The sequence below is a fragment of the Falco peregrinus genome, chromosome 4 (genome assembly GCF_023634155.1).
Source record: "Falco peregrinus isolate bFalPer1 chromosome 4, bFalPer1.pri, whole genome shotgun sequence".
In the NCBI taxonomy this organism is placed as follows: Eukaryota; Metazoa; Chordata; class Aves; order Falconiformes; family Falconidae; genus Falco; species Falco peregrinus.
Genome location: NC_073724.1, coordinates 72,195,086 through 72,212,136, shown reverse-complemented (window position 1 = coordinate 72,212,136; position 17,051 = coordinate 72,195,086). Strand labels below are relative to the sequence as shown.

The window sequence follows — 17,051 nt, the reverse complement described above, 5'->3', positions numbered from 1 at the left end:
TATCTTTCAGGTTCTTTATCATTCAAGGCTTTCAAGGAGACATAAAGACAAACAATAGGGAAAGTGTAACTCCTCTGTTTAGAAAACAGTTTTGTCACTTCCTTTTTAAGAAAAAAAAAAAAAAAAAGCAGCTAGTAAACAAGGCATTTTATCAGCCATCAGCATTATTTTCCCCAGAATAAACATATGCAAATGCTACTTGAAAACATTGCAGAAAAAGCCATGGAGTACTGTAATACAATAATAAATCCCACAGATCAAGAATAGTATATTCTTATTTATAATTTCTGTAGAGTTCTTTGACTCTGGACAAAACCCTCCCAAAGGAAGAAACCATTCTTCTCTTTGATAGCCTAATCAAAAGAATGGTTTACTGAGGAATAAAGATGAGGATAGCTGAGGGTTATTCACAAAAATATAATCAAAGTAAATAAATCCAGAACCTTGTCAGCAGTGTCAAAAAGGAGGGAAACATGCAGGAATATCCTTGGAGTAGATCCAGTTACGCAGTGAGAGCCTTGAATTATGTCATCTGTATCTCAAGCAAATATTTTACTTCTAGATAAAGGGAGTAATAATAAAAGAGAGGACAAAAGAATATTTCATAAATAAAATTTCTCTGGTGAATGGAGGTGTTCTTCAAGTTTTCTCCTAGGTTAGATCTTGCAGATGAGTTTGGCAGTGAAATGCCACGGACTAGTACATGATCCAGTCACAGTTATGTTGTTATTCTAATGAGCAACAAATAGGTCTACAATGGGCTTTACTGTAAAAATGTAAATAGCTGGAAAAATTATGCATTATCATTACAAGTATCATAATTTTACATAATCATGCTCAGCTTTACAAATATGTAAAGCTTACACTGTACTCTCTCAGCTCACAAATCAAGTTCCATATTACAGCTTCTATAAATCTGGTCTGTTAGGGGCATGATGATGAAACTTGGCATGTAGTAATAGATGCCTCAGAATGTCTGTGACTAGGGTAAAGCCACCACAGGTCTTTCTGGAATTCCTGGCTCAACATATATAGACTTTTTTAGCATATATGAAGATATGATATATTATGAGAAGACTGATTCAATATCCCTAGTTTTGCCACACTGGTATTCATATTGAAACCTCTTAGTTTATTGGTTTACTTGCCTTTCTGGAAGTATGAAAATGGACAAGTGCTTATGTGATCACTTTAGAAACTTCTTCTTCTGGACCCCTGTCAGAGGTTTAATGAAGAAGCACTGGAGCTTCTTAAAAGACAGCACGAGAGGAAATAAACAGAACATAAAAAAAAAAAAATTCAATGCAGTACATATATTTTTAAATAAATGGCTGATTTATTTCTGAATAGCTGAAAATCATTAAAAATACTTTTAAAAAATTGAAACATTTAAAATTAAATTTTCATAATGAAGTGATGTTTTCTTCCCCTTGAAATTGTCCTAATAATACTAATTACTTATGTACTGGGACAAATGATGAATTCTCTGGTAAAAAACCCCAAACAATAAAATAAGTCAAAGGTAAATGTAAAGATGAGAATAAGAAATTCTGATAATAAGAAATCTTTAAGAGATGAGAAGAATGAAGTCTGAAAATCCTGCTATGCTTATTTACATTCTAGCTTACTTCTGAGTAGCCAAACAGCATAGTGCAAATTTTATAAAACAATCTAAATTCATCTAGCATTTTCAAGATACCATATAGTTTGTTGCCATAAATATTTGTGAGTACTTAGTCTTAGGATATGTGAAAATTTTCTGCCAATGACATATGAGTAGGAATTGCAAAGAGAAAACAATAGTCATACAGTTCATCTTCTTCTCTACCACTGCACTTTTTTTGTTTGAATACATACTTGTGATATAAATCTACCACTTAAAAGCATTCTATCAAAACCAATCTTTGTAGTCTTGATACTATTTAAGATTTTCAAAGTGTTTTTTTCTCTTGACCAAAACACTAGCTATACCATTCCAGTGACACTGGCTGTACCATTTCAGTGAGTGAGTTAGCTAGAACTGCATGATGAACCCAACAATGTGGGGTATCTCTGGAAATACAGAATGCTGTGTGTTAGTCACAGAACATTGTCAGTCGGGAAGGACCTTTGGAGGTCTCTAGTCCAAACCTGCTAAAAGCAGGTCTAATCAGGTCAGACTGTTCAAGGCTGTGGCCAGTACAGTCTTGAACACCTCCAAGGACAAATATCCCAGAAACTCTCTGAGCAACATGTTGCAGTGTTCAATTACCCTTATAATAATATATGCTTCATCATATTTAATTGCAATTTCCCATGTTCCAACCTGTGTCCATTGCTTCTCATTTAACCTCTTTAAAGAGTTGGACTCTGTCTTCTCTGTATCTTCTGATTGGGTACTGGTAGACAGCAATATCATCTTCCTGTAGTCTTTTCTTCTCCAGGCTGAACAATCCCAGGTCTCACAGCTTCCCCTCATAGACAGATGCTCTGATAACTTAATTATCTTCATGTCCTTTTGCTGGACCTCCTTTTTTATATCCATGTCTCTTTTATACTGGGGAACTCAGACCAGGACACTCCAGACACCACACTCCAGATGTGGCCTCACAAGGACTGAGGAGAGGGAAAGGACAACCTCCCTCAATCTGCTGGTAATGCTCTTCAAAATGGAGCTGGGATGCTGTTGTCCATCTTTGACACAAAGGCACATCTTTGATTTTTTTTGGGGGGGGAGGAAACTTTCTAGACCAGTCTTTACAATAAAGTAAAAGACACACACAAGTTATTAATCCTGTTTATGAGACTTCTGTAAAAAGAAGGAAATAAAAAAGAACTGGATTTTAATCTTCTTGTATTTTGAATAACTGTATGTATACTTGTAATAAACAGGGGGAAAGGTGGTGCATGTATGCAAAACTTGGCCATCAGAATAGCATTTTCCATTGACGTTGCAAAAGAGAAAATTACTGTTTAAATAGCAAAGTGAGAAATCTCAGACTCCTTATGGTAAAATACAGCTATCGGATGCATGCATGCTCATCAGTTGGTGAACATGTAATTGATGTTGATTTTATCTGGTGTAATAGACTAGGAGTAAGAAAGAAAACCTTCTGAGCTAATAAAAGACAGGAACTGAGGAAGTTTAATTGGAAGAAAGGACAAATGTAAGGCTACAGAAGCACAGGTATAGAATAAGCAATTATTTTTAAAAAAGAAGGAAAAGCATCTGAAAGAAAAACCAAAGAAACAAACCAACTATGATTTGGTCTACCTAGCTTGCATGGAACTTTGCATCATTTCCTTAACAATACATTTTTGTTCTGTAGTTCATGCTTCATTTCCTGTGACGTTTCCAATTACAGTAGTGAACATGTATAAAGTAGAGTCTTAGCAACTTACTTATTACAGAAAAAGGACTCTGATTCCACATCATATGCAAGAAATAAAAATACAAATGTATCAACGAAAAACAGTTTATATGAATGTAGGATAAATTTCTACAAAAAAAAAGGATCTCTGTTCTGCACTGGAAAGGGTACAGATTTATTTCCAGGTCTCAATAAAAAAGGCACAACAGCATAGTAAAATTTGTTAATAGTAAGAAATAGAAAGTGAAATATAGATTGTGAGTGAATATTATATCCCTTCAGATGTTGGGAACTTCAGCTTTGGACAAATGCCCAGTGGACAGACAAAGCACACTGTGCAGAATTCCCAGCCATGGAGAGGTTCAGTCTTCCTCTATTACCATGGTATCCGCTATTTAGTGTAATAAACAAAACTATATTTCTTGTCTTGACACATAGGAATGTTGTCTCTTTTTGTTCACCAGAGTATATCCAGCTGCATGTATCTGGGAGCTACATCCAGGAGCAGCATGTTCTGGGCATCCCAGCATGTTCTCTGGCATTGTTACATTGGTAAGGTTATACAGTGGTCACTCATGCTGGCATAGGGGTTATTAGGCCTGACATGGCTTGCCTGAGATCACAAATTCCTCAAATACAGTATCTTTCATAACAGTCCAAATACAATATCATCAGTGGAATCAATCAATATACTGCAGAAAGATGCAACAACATTAAATATAAATATATTTTTAACAAGTATTTAGCAGCAGTAATAACGTGTAACCATTGTGGATACCCTCGTAAAAGAGAAGCAACAAAATATTCATTGAAATAAAACAGTGAATTAACAAAGTTCAATGGCAAAGTACACTTGATTACTACCGCACAGAGGACAGGTTCAAACAAAACTGTCAGGGAGATCCTCTCCTTGAGCCATGAGGCTCAGAAAGGACTGCCTTGCTTTCTACATTCCTACTCAGAGAGGAGCCTAGGTGCGGCTGGATCCAATCCTATTCCCAGACTTAGTCAATGGTTTATGTCTAAAGGGTTATATGTGCAAAATCAATCCTTTTTATTGCTTAGCTAATATTTCAAAGTTTAGCATGCTATTAATCACTTACCAAGAATCTGTTGCAGGAAGAAAACTCTCAGCTTTGAGGAGTAACCTGGAGAGGCATCCCTGCTCAAGGAGAGGTCCTGGCATGCAACCTGATGCCATGCAGAACTCAACAGGCTCTGGGCTGTCCACTATTTATAAATGGCCAGTGGGGAGCACACTGCCAGAAACACCTATGGAAAGGAATATTTGTATAGCTAGCCTCTATTTTTTTCTGAAGTATGGAATTTTACTCTACAAAGATGCAAACTGATGGTATATGTATATATGCACACATGTACTTACATTTCTATCCATATTGAACTGCTTCCTTCAAAAGCCCTTTCTTAAGTTTGGACTCCATGAAGGGTATCATTATTATATCAATTATTTACACAATAGCTTTGTTTAAGAAAATTAATTTCTCACTGCATCAACCTATTTGAGTATTAATATAAAACAAAGGTCAGCATACTACAGCTAATCAAAATTTCAACAGTTTATCATGGATAACTACTTCTCTGATGAAGATATATAAAGCATATTGTATTGCTTGCAATTGTATACATATGCATATACATATATATATACATACATGCATATATACAAATACAAATGCAAATACATATGGAAATACAAACACAGCTTCCAGTCCATCTAGCTGGACAATTTTTTTAGTTTACATATGTTCCTGGTACACTGAAGATTGTCAGAGTTCCATTTTCAGTCAGGTGCTTGAGAGAGGCTATTTTTAGAAATACTTTGGCCATGTGTTTTTATAGACACTCACTTTTGCTCTCAATAGAACTGATCATTCTCCTTTTTCTCCTGTTTTTGCAGTCTTCATGAAAATGCTTCTTCTGTGCTTCAGGAACCTCAGGTAAACTTTAAAACTGGAATATAGAAATAGCATATTAATAACCCTTCTGGATCACTGAGTCAGTTCCATGTTCTTGAATACAATCACAGTATGTAATTTTTGTCATGATATATCAAATGTTTACTTGACTGTAGCTACACTTTTTTTTGCTCATACTTCACTGAGGGTAAAGCTGCTACAGAATATCACTATATGATGGATAGGAAGTGTCCTTTCCAGTCTCAATGTATTCATGGGCAGTTTATATCAATTTTTGCTTGTGTCAAGATTGTTCTCCGTTTGGATAGCTCTCCTCCATCATTTGTAGTATAGATTGCAGTTATGTCTCATAAGCAGTCAAAGATCTATCAGCCTTTCATTATTCTAGTAACCCTTGCATGCATTTATTCTAGCACAAATTAATTTTTCTTGGGAGTGAACTACCAGAAATATCTGCTGTATTTTAGACAATGTCATGAGTGACTTGTACAATGTCATTCTCACTATGCCTTTTTCTGTATTACCTATAATTATTCATTTTCTTAATACGTAACTTCAGTTCTGCTCTCAGGATAATAATTCTAATTCTTATTTTACTATAACACAAGTGTTAATTTTAGGTGTCTTTGTTCCTGTGAATGGAACAGTGTTGGTATGCAAGAAGCCTTGGCATTGATGACTTTGGTAGACTCCTGTCTGCTCTAGGCTAGGATGATTACTGCAAAGTCTGTCTACTGTGACTTGGTATTCTGCTAGCATAAATCAAAATCTCATGTGTTAATTAGCAATATTTTACTTGCAGGTAGAGAAAGACTAGAAAGATCAGGGGAGGCTAGCAACCCAAATGAATAAATGCCTTATAGAAGAATGAAGCACTGGTGAAGAATTTCCAAAATTGCTCATCTTGTGAGAATTGAGCCATTTTGACCTGTACTTAGAATGATGAAGACATCAAATAGACAAATTAAGATACTTTCTTCTAAGGTCATAGGCTCCCTTGCAACTCCTGTAATCTCTCATAAAATACATGTGAGGGGACTTCCTAGAGAAATTCTTCTGTCACTTTTAAAGGGAAGATGGACAGAGAATACTTCCTAGTCACCACTCTTGCAACTTTATGTCCAAAAGGGAACAGAAGCAATGACAGAGGATTATGCTCTGCCTACTCCATGAATAAACTCCAGAAAGCAACTCAGACCATCATCCCACAATATTTATGCCATATATGTCCATGACAGGATTAACCAACTGGATAAATTTAGTTGTAATTCATTATGTACAGAAATATGCTACTGGCAAAATTGCCAGGGCAAACAATATAAGCCTATTCCTGCTGACTATGGTTTATGAGATTTATCCTGTCTAGAGGACAGATGATGCACCCCTTTTTATAAAGCCAGCTGGCAGTAAGTACAGCTGCTAAAAGTAATAAACCCATTTTGAACAGTCAAGGTGTTTTTTTATATGACCATTATTTTCTCATCTGGCTGTGGGGGTTTTCATGTGGAAGCAGGATTCCTAAAGCTGGAGCTGCTCTTTTACTAGAACAGCCTCAAAAGTCTGTTGTAATTGATGGTTCTGGAGTGCTTTGATGCACTCTATGCATATTACCCCCAAGAAAGCAAAGGTGTACTTTCTAACTTTCTCAAAACCTAGCAACAAACCATACCATAGTGTAAGACGACCGTTATCCTAAAGCTGGTATGTTGGTGGGAGGCTGGTAAAGCTAGTGGCTTTTGCCCACACCTGCCCATTTGCCAGTTTTCTGTTCTTTTCATAATTTTTCCCCCTTAAAGAATGACTTTTTTTTGTCAGTCTTGAATAAACAAAGTAAACCATCCCTGAGGGAAAGATGTCCACTTAACCCAGGTGCCTTAAAGTTGCAATATCATGGGGTGACATAGACTGTTCATAATTGTAAGCAATTTTGGATTAGTTTGCCTCTCTCCTCACATGTTTTGCTTGTTTATTTATGTACTTTTAATTATTTATGTAGCATGATTTAAGCCATTCTGCAAGTGTAAAAACCCAGATTTGTACAGAAAGGCTCCACAGACTATTTTTGAACCATTTGTCGTTCTTCCATTTCTTGGTAACATTGCTGATCTAAGGCTGCAAAGCTCAGCAAATCTGTCCATTTGCTTGCCTGTCTGTGAGATTTATATGGTTCTGGGAGTTGTCTTGTCCCTTTATCTGAGGGATGGCACAGGCAGCTACCTGTGTCCCTCTATGACTCCAGTTATATAGAATTTTACACGTCTAAAGACACTGGTTGTAGCAGCCATGTCTTAAAAATCCATAATATTCTTTGCTAATGCCCTAAGTTTCCATGTTCTCTGGGGACTGCGGGGCAATTCACTGCTATTTTATGGAAGTCACTGAAATGTTAACATGAATGAGAAAATATGAAACAAGCATAGTTTAAAGGCAATGCAAGATTAATAACAAGAGTTCCAGGCTTATAAATGACAAAGGCTTGTACCAGAGATTAAAATGACAAAAATAAAAAATGCAGTCTTTATGCATGTAGTATAACTAAAACCTTTTACAGCAGTGTATGGATTAGCCTCAGTTGCTTTTAAGCATATGTAGATGGAATAGGAAGCATCCTTGATTGTCTGTCAAGAATTAACAAATCAGATTTTACTATTACATTATTATATTGCATAGATTAATATTTTAATTACATTGCAATATATTATATAATTGTGTAAGTATTATAATGCATTAGCGCTATAATTATAATGGATAGCATATAATAAATTATGCTATACTAATCATAACAAATAAAATATAATCAGCATGTTAAGATGGTATTTTAAACATTTATTTATATATTTTAAATTTCTAATATTATTAAACTGCAATAATATATAATATATGTTTGCAATATACAACATAATTTCTTATTAAAAGTGTATAAGTATACTGTCTTATATTAACATATTATTTTTTATTTAAAATTTAAAATTTAATATTTTGGTCTTGAAAAGAATGTATATTAATCTCCTATTTATAGTGTTACTATTTGTATTTATAGCTGTCAGACTCATAGTATCAGATGTGAACAGATAGCAATCTGAAATAAGTCCATGCTTTAAATTTCTCTTTTGATATGAACTTCCAGAAATATAATGGTCTTCTGCAGATATTGCAGCATATAAGAAAAATTCCACAACACTTAAAGCCTAACAGGTAAATAACAGTAAATATTTCTGTGCAATATTTGCCACACTGCTTTTTAAGCATCAAAACAACTTAAAAACCTTACGTGACAGGATGTCATTTAAACTGAAAACAGCACAGCGTAGATGTGTTTATTTTGAAGTTGTTTCTTGTGAATAAACTTCAAGGTATAAAAAGAATTATCAATGCAACTCTTAAAGAACTAAGAAAAATATTTTATTTATTTACAGATATTATATAAATTAAAAGATAATCAGAATTTATTTGAGTGGAAGCATTTAAAGATATGCTAAGAAAATGTTTCATGTATGTAGACCTGTGTGCCAAGAGTGTCTTAATGATAGCAGGAAACATAAACAACTTCATGGATCAATACATCCTCAGCCTACACGGGAGAGGAAGAAGGATGCATAGCTGTGACCACATTTCATGTTCCAGATCTCACACCTTACTGATGCATTCCCAGTAGCGATGCACTACAGTCCCAACTGTTAAACCCACAGCTAACTAATCTCCTCGTGTTCATGAGAATAAAACAGGAATTTCAGATGTTATATCCTAACAGTCACACTTGATGGATAACACATGTAAAGTCATTCTCCTAGAAGGACTTCATTGACATTCTTCCTTTAACTATATGTGACAAGTTTCTCTGCCACTTCAGTGCATCTTACGCCTGTGACAAATGGTCAAAAAGACTGCTAAAGTTAACTTTATTCTTTTAAACTTTTGTCCTTTGTGGCAAGGAGATGGCAGAAAACAAAATCTGCAGTCCTTTGCATGTATTCTTCATATACATTATGTAAGTGTCACATTAAGAGTGACAAATGGCTGGGGGCTAGGGGGAGACTGCCCTCCCATTGAGTTAAGAGGTTCAGAAAGGATCTCCTTCCTTTCTGAACTCCTTCTCAGAGCGGAGTCTAGGTGTGGCTAGATTCAGTGCTAGTCTTAGATTTGGTCAAAAATTTCAGGTGTAAAGGATTATATGTACAGCCACTCACCAGCTTGCTTGTCAGAGCCCCACTTAAGGACTTGCACTGAAAGAGTTTTGCAAAGCTGAAAAAATACGTGACTTATTAAGGCAACAGATGTAACAAATCCAGAATTGCCATTGATAAATACACTCACTGCAAACATCAAGCCTAAGTAAAGAATACAGCACTTCTGTTAGTAGAATTGTCCCAGGTAACATCCAACATAGTCAGAGCTGCAAGTCACACCAAAGAGGCATCCCTGCTTTGGGAGGAGAGAGGTCCAGGCTCATTGACCCGTCCTAGTTAGAATTCTCTCCTCAAAGAAAGAATAAAAGGATTCTAAAATGACAGATTTTATGTTCATGGCAAGGTGGGACTAAGTCTATTATTGTGTGCTGACTGGCCCTGAACAAGGTATCAGTTCTGGAAGGTCAGTTGGGCTCAATGAGTTAGCATGGCGCAGGGAGGATTCAGTGCAGACAGATTTATGGTACACGTTTACAGCGACAGCCGTGCAGGGGTCCTCCTGGCCTTCACTTAAGCAACACCAGCCTGTGAGGCCCGTGCCTCAGCCCAAGTTTACTCAGCTTGTTTAGACCACATCTGTTACATGCTTTGTGCGATAGGCGAGCTGCTCAGGTCAAACTCCTAAATCCACTTTGAGCTGAACAGAATTGTTCATTTTTAGGAGAGGATGGCAGAGCACACCACCACAGTGTTGCAAAATTGTTTAGGATAAATTTGAAAGGCACTGCAAAAAAGGCAGATGTGTCACCATTTTAACTCTGTACTGATTTCTTTGATAACTCTATACAATGAAATAATAGCAGCAAAGAGTGCCTTAACATCTTCTAGGCTCATATTGTAATTGTTATAACTGATATGCTGCTGCACCTCACATTAATTTGATTAGACATAATGAGACCTTTTCACTAAGAAGTTTTACCCATTAAACTTGTAAGTATTTGTTCAGCTGTTATCTTTCCGATGCCTGCCAAAAAGCATGGACTAAAATGGGAGTAAGTAATGCCCTAGATAAACTCTTTCATTTTAATGGCTCTCATTCAGAGAAAAAAAAATCCAAACATTTAAAACTTCAGTGAATAGCATATTTTCCAGTTGGCTTCTCAACAATTTTCTTTATAGGCTCTGGTTGAATGGTGTTTAAGTGAACAGTACATTTTTACGAATCCAAATTGAAAGCAGTAACTGCATGAAATAAAACTGGACTACATGGTGCAGTATTAACATAGTTCACTAGGTAAAGCATGAACACAGAGTGAAAAGCTATGTGTGATGCTGACAGTGAATATAAATAATGAAAAAAACTTAGGAGCCTGGCCCCATCCTTTTGACACTCACCCTTAACATATTTGTAGACACTGATAAAATCCCCTCTGTCTTCCCTTCTCCAGGCTAAACTTGCACAGCTCTCTCAGCCTTTCCTCATAAGGGAGATGCTCCAGTGCCCTAGTCACCTTTGTAGCCCTCTGCTGGACCTTCTCCAGCAGTTCCCTGACTCTCTTGAACTGGGGAGCCCAGAACTGGACACAGTACTCCAGATGCGGCCTCACCAGGGCAAAGAAGAGGGAAAGAATCACCTCCCTCGACCTGCTGGCCACACTCCTCCTGCTGCACCCCGGGATCCCACCGGCCTCCTGGGCCACCAGGTCACACTGCTGGCTCATGGGCAACTTGCTGTTCACCAGAACTTCCAGGTCCTTGTCTGCAGAGCTGCATTCCAGCAGGTCAACCCCAGCCTGTCCTGGTGCACGAGGTTATTTCTCCCTGGGTGCAGGGCCTTCACTGAACTTCATTACATTAGTCTCTGCCCAACTCTCCAGCCTGTCCACGTCTCACTGAACAGCAGCGCAGCCTGGAAGAGGGTCCAGATAGACCTTATTGTGGCCTTTCAGTACTTAAAGGGGGCTTACAAGAAAGGTGGGGACAACCTTCTAGCAGGGCCTGTTGCGATAAGGCAAGGGGTAATGATTTTAAACTAAAAGAGAGTGGATTTAAACAGATATAAGGAAGAAATTTTCTAGGATGAGGGTGGTGATACACTGGAACAGGTTTCCCAGAGCAGCAGTAGATGCCCCATCCCTGAACACATTCCAGATGATGTTGGATGGGGAACTGAGCAGTCTAATCTAGCTGAAGATATCGTTAGTCTTCACAGGAGTGGTTGAACTAGGTGAACTTTCAATTAGGTCCCTTTCAACCCAAAGCATTCTAGAATTCTATGATTCTTATTAAGAGTGTCTCAGGACAGAGTAATTTGGCAACATTTCTGTGGCATAAGTACCTGTAAGATATAGTACATAACAATCATATACCTTGACTCATCCATGTGTTTTAGCCTGTTTTGTTCTATTAACTAAGCTTTTTTATCAATCAGCTAAATCTTGTTAAAAAATATCTCAACGTAGTGTGACACAGGATGATTTGACATTGAGACCGAATAAGTGTCATTCTGTTTTCCACTGTATATGCTATAGCTTTTATCATCTGATCTGTTTGTTGGGTGGTCTTGGTGAATATCCAGTTGGTCATAATGCAATGAAGGCAAGAACAGATATGTGAAAATGCTGAATGTTACTTGCTTCGTCATGTCAGATTTCTCTGACTTGCCCATTTCTGAAATAATCAATAGAGAGCATCATACTGTAAAATAAACAGGCAAATAAAACCCCTGTGAATTCAATTTTTCCCCCAAATGGACCTCTTAGTTGTTATGCTTTTTAATTCTTTAATAGCTTTGTGATTTAATTTGGCATATTGCCATAATAATGCATATAGTATCTCTAAGCTTGGTGTATTTTTCTTAAGAAAGCAAGACGACTTATGTGACTAAGTGTATCTAAATAAATCTTAATGTTTTCAGGGGTTTTTTTTTGCTTTAGAAGTATAGAGACAAAACTGAGCAACAAAACAAAAATAATATCCATAATTATGGTAATACATTTTATAACACTGGACTGAAATTTCTGTGGTTAAAATAGGGAAAAATTATGGAATGAATAATTGGTTTAACTTTTTTTAACATGAACCTCATTTTTTTAAATAGCTTGTACAGACTTTTATGCCTGTTATACTGTGACAATGGTTTTAATGGTATATGTGCATTAGAGAAATTTGCACAATGATAATTGTATGGTTCTGTAATTTTGATGTAATGAATTTATGAAAATTCAAGTTTGTATTGCTATTACATAATCTGATTAATTACCTGTAAATTACATCAGTAATCTTATATATTCCTACTTGCAATAATGTAACCTGTAACAGTAAGTACTGACAATATTTTGTATGCCTCAGTAATCTGGTTCAGATAAACTACATTGCTAACCGAGAACTTCAGAGACTTTGACTTTGCTGGGATTCTTTGCAGTCTTCCTATGAGATTATGAGCTCAAGACGCTCAGTGTCAGGGACATATATCAAGCCAGGTCTAACATTCCAGAATATTCTTGAGACTACTGATCATTCATTAAGAAAAAGTAGTGCAAGCTACATCATTTCTCTCAAAATCACTGGAGGTTTAGTATTTTCTGATAAATACTAATCAACTATTCAGTTACAAGTGTACTTCTCAGATAAAAAAACCCTTTCATTTACATCTTATTCTTCAAAAAGGGACTTTAAATTGTAATTACAGGCTGCCTTCAAATAGGGTAGTCTTGAAAATAAAACAAGTACGGACAGAAAGAGAAAAAGAGAGAAAATAAACAGATCTTTAGCACTGTCCTGCCATTATTCATACCACTTATTTGTATGATGATTTCAACCACAGGTTTTGGCCTGTATCACGTACTCTCCCAGCAGAAGACCAGGCAAGCTAAGAGATTTGCATGTGTCCAGAGGCTTTCACCAATGGCTTGTATAGACAGGACCATTCTGCCCTTGACGGAGCGAAGAGTTTCACATTACAGCTACCACCAGCGTTGAGTGAGTTCTTTGCTTTCCAGCCCAGAGAATGGACACTATTGTAATTACCAACCAGCTTCATTTTGCAGTTTGATGACGGGCTACTGATCTAAAGGAAAAAAGCCTACTTTCTGTGTTCTTAAGATTGTTTATCACTTTTACATTAAGCTGTCACTCAATTTAATGTATAGACTGTCCTAGGAATGTAGTCCAGAAGTTAAGTCTTTTCCTTTATTAAGGGAAAGATCTTTCTTGCTCAGTGGCAAGGTCTCACTTCAGAAGAGCCTTTCCAGTAGTCAAGGCATTCACTTTGGGTTTTGAAAGGTGGGTGTGAATTTGCCTTTTCACTTATATGCTTCCTCTTCGCTATTTCACATAACTTTCTATGCTAGCCCTGCTGCCTCAAAGTAATCTGACTTTTATTTTGAGTATTTCTTACACTGATACCAACACAGTCGCCCTCAGATTTCTAAAAGCCTCTTTTTACACATGTGAGAAATACCTGATTATCATAAACAACTGAAACTCGCTTGAGGTAATTTGATTAAGCAGTAATGAAGCTGTTATTCTAAACACATAATACAAAGTTTTATTCAGGGGACTATTGTGTATACCAGAATAAATTTTCCTTCTATTGCTACTTACAAAAAGAATTAATGTTATTAACTTAATTAAATGTTGTATGAATTGGTAACTAAATATTGCTTTGTAGTAAGTAAATATTTAACAGCTATTATGTTTCTTTTACTGTTCTTCAAGTTCCACCAACAATTTCCTTCCAAATAAGATTACAGAGGACAATGAAAGGTATTTTTTAAATTGACACTGTAATTTTAAACCTACAGTAGCCAAGGTTCTGATAAAGGTTATATCAAAAACCTATTTTTAATTACTTTTACATAAGATATAAGAAACCAGTCCAGATTTACAATTTTTATATAACTTGCTGAGGGATGCTAAGTTTTCTTTTTTTAAAAAAAAAAGATTTATCTTAGGCTTATACTGTTAGTTACATATATAAAGGAAAATGGGTTACCTTTTAAATTTGCAGCTTTCTGCAATACTGTAAACCATACCCATCTCCAATAGAAAAACAAAAAAACAAACCAATCAAAAACCAACCAAAACCCCACAAAACATAAACATAATTTTAAGTCTACCTCTACACAATTAAGAATTTGTGTTCATAATTATTATATATGCATATCTTAAGGAAACAATGCAATATGCATTTGGGACTAGAGAGGAAGCATGGGAGCATAACTAAGGAAATATTTTACATAGTAGAAGAGACTGAATGAATATACACACTGTGTTTCCTTATCTGTTAGAAGACTGAAGTTGCTATTGAAATTTCAATCTGACAGGGAAAATGTCACATGTAGGTATAAAATGACTGTAAAAATGATCTTTAATTTGTCAGTTCCCTGGACTTAAATTATAGCAAAATGAATGTTACTTTTAGAAACTGCAATCCACTTCAGATAAGGATTTTGTTTGCTTATTTTCTGGAGTAGCTCAATTTAATCCACACACAAGTTGGGGGATAACTACTTCTCTAAGGAATACATGTCATTTCAATACATTTTCCTTTTAAACTTGATTAAATAAGACGCAAACAGTTTCTCACTGGTCACTTTGATTATTAGTGTTATGTTCCTCTGTAGCAGAACACAACAGGTGCTGCTTCACGGAGTTAGAGGTAAGCTGGAGTAGGAGACAGTTCCATGATATTTCAGCAGTGGACTGAAACAGAATATCACTCATTTAGGCTTAGTGGTTTCTCCTGTATCCCCATGACCAAAAAAGTAAAGTATTTTTTGCCTAATTTCAGTGTGTGCTGCTAACCTGACATACACTATTTTTTCCAGCAACCCTACTGCACTCATACCACAATAGGTAGCAATGTACTGACAATGCAATGCTTCCATTACTGAAGCTCTTTAGCAAATTTCTTCTTGTGCCAGTAATAACTTACAAGGCTGTAAAATTAAAACTACAGAATTACTCACAAATAGGATGTGTAATTGGTCTTATTTTGTGCAAGGATAGTCTGAATATTTTGTGCCACTATCAATGTTGAAAACCAAGCCTGAAATCGAGCATGTGATCTTCAGTATATAAAGAAAGTTTTTCCCCTTGAAAAATGAAGAAGTTTCTTAAAGAATAAGGACAGAAGAATTGTTGTGAAAGGTGTAATGCCCCGTGGTGGGTTTGACCTTGGCTGGCTGCTAAACCCCCTGTCTTGCCACTCTGTCACAGCCTGTCCTCAACAGGACAGGAGGAGAAAATAAAGACAGAAAAGTTTGCGAGTCAAGATAAAGACAGGGAGATCACTCACCAACTACCATCACAGGAAAAGACAGACACCACTTGGGGAAAATTCATTGAATTTTCTGCCCACTAAAAATAGACTAGGGAGGTAAGAAACAGCAACAAAAATTAAAATAAACAACTTCCCTCCACCTATTCCTTCTTTCCTTTCTCTACCTCCTCTCCCTAAGCAGTGTAGGAGGATGGGGAATGGGGATTTTGGTCTGTTTATAACAATCTCTGTCACTCCCTCCTCCTCACGCTCCTTCCCTGCTCCAGCATGAGGTTGCTTCCGCAGAAGATAATTCTTCATGAACATCTCCAGTGTGGGTCCTTCCCACGGGCTGCAGTTCAAGAACTGCTCTAGCATAGGTCCTTTCCACAGGGCATAATCCTTCAGGTATGGACTGTTCCAGTGTGGATCCCCCATAGGTTCACATGTCCTGTCAGAAAACCTGCTTCTGTGTGGGCTCCTCTCCATGGGCCACAGTTCCTGCCTGCTCCACCATGGGCTTTCCATGGGCTACAGCTCCCTTCAGGGCGTATCCAGCTACTACAGCATGGATTACTCCACAGGCTGCAGTATGGATTTCACCTATTAATTATGATCAAAATTTCCCATATAAATATATAAAAAAATAATTGTCCAAATTCCCATGACAATTGAATATGTTAGTGTTCTGTAGTTACATTACCATGTGAAACTGAGCAATATCAATAGGCATCTTTTATTGTAACTTGTAGCTCAAGGTGAGGCACACAGTGTACAAACTATATTGAATGAGCATGAGGAAAATAATTTCTTGTGAAGTTTCAATAAATGGTGTAACTTACCGATGGGAAATTCTAAGTGCACTTATTGCTTCCATCTCTTAATTAGTACATCAAATACCCAAACGTTCTTCTGAATCTGTGAGTAAGAAGATATGTTTAATGACTCTTGCATATAATATACACTCCCAGACATCAGATGTCTGTTGAAATGAATGCACAGAATACATCAATAGAGACAATGGAAAGGTGCCCTAGAACATCTGGCACATAGATGCATGCACGAGAAAGCCTAAGACATGTGATATACCATATGAGAAGCAAAGATCCAAAGAGATAAGAATAGCTTGGAATAAACATGGTTTTAAAAGTAAAAAGCAAACGAGCAGAAGAAAGACATGAAGGAAATCAGTGAAGGGTAACAATTATAATATTCAAAGCTTTGTATGGCACACCTTTTGCAGAATCACGTGAAAACTCCCCAAAGTAGCAGTTCATATATTTGTATTGTCATATATTTATTATACATATCCAAGTTATTTATTAGTGAAAATGTTTTTGTTTTTTTTTTCTTTTTTCCCATGGAAGGAAAG

At 36.5% G+C, this 17,051-nt stretch overlaps 1 long non-coding RNA gene across 1 annotated transcript; it reads right to left on the bottom strand.

Annotated features, from left to right (window-relative positions):
- Positions 1 to 1,314: 1,314 nt before the first annotated feature.
- LOC114012343 (uncharacterized) lies at positions 1,315 to 16,599 on the bottom strand. Its single transcript, XR_003554731.2, has 4 exons — positions 16,522 to 16,599; positions 5,219 to 5,321; positions 4,454 to 4,622; positions 1,315 to 2,788 (listed from the first exon to the last, which is right to left on the bottom strand). It is a non-coding gene; the product is annotated as an uncharacterized LOC114012343 (long non-coding RNA).
- Between the last annotated feature and the right edge of the window lie 452 nt (positions 16,600 to 17,051).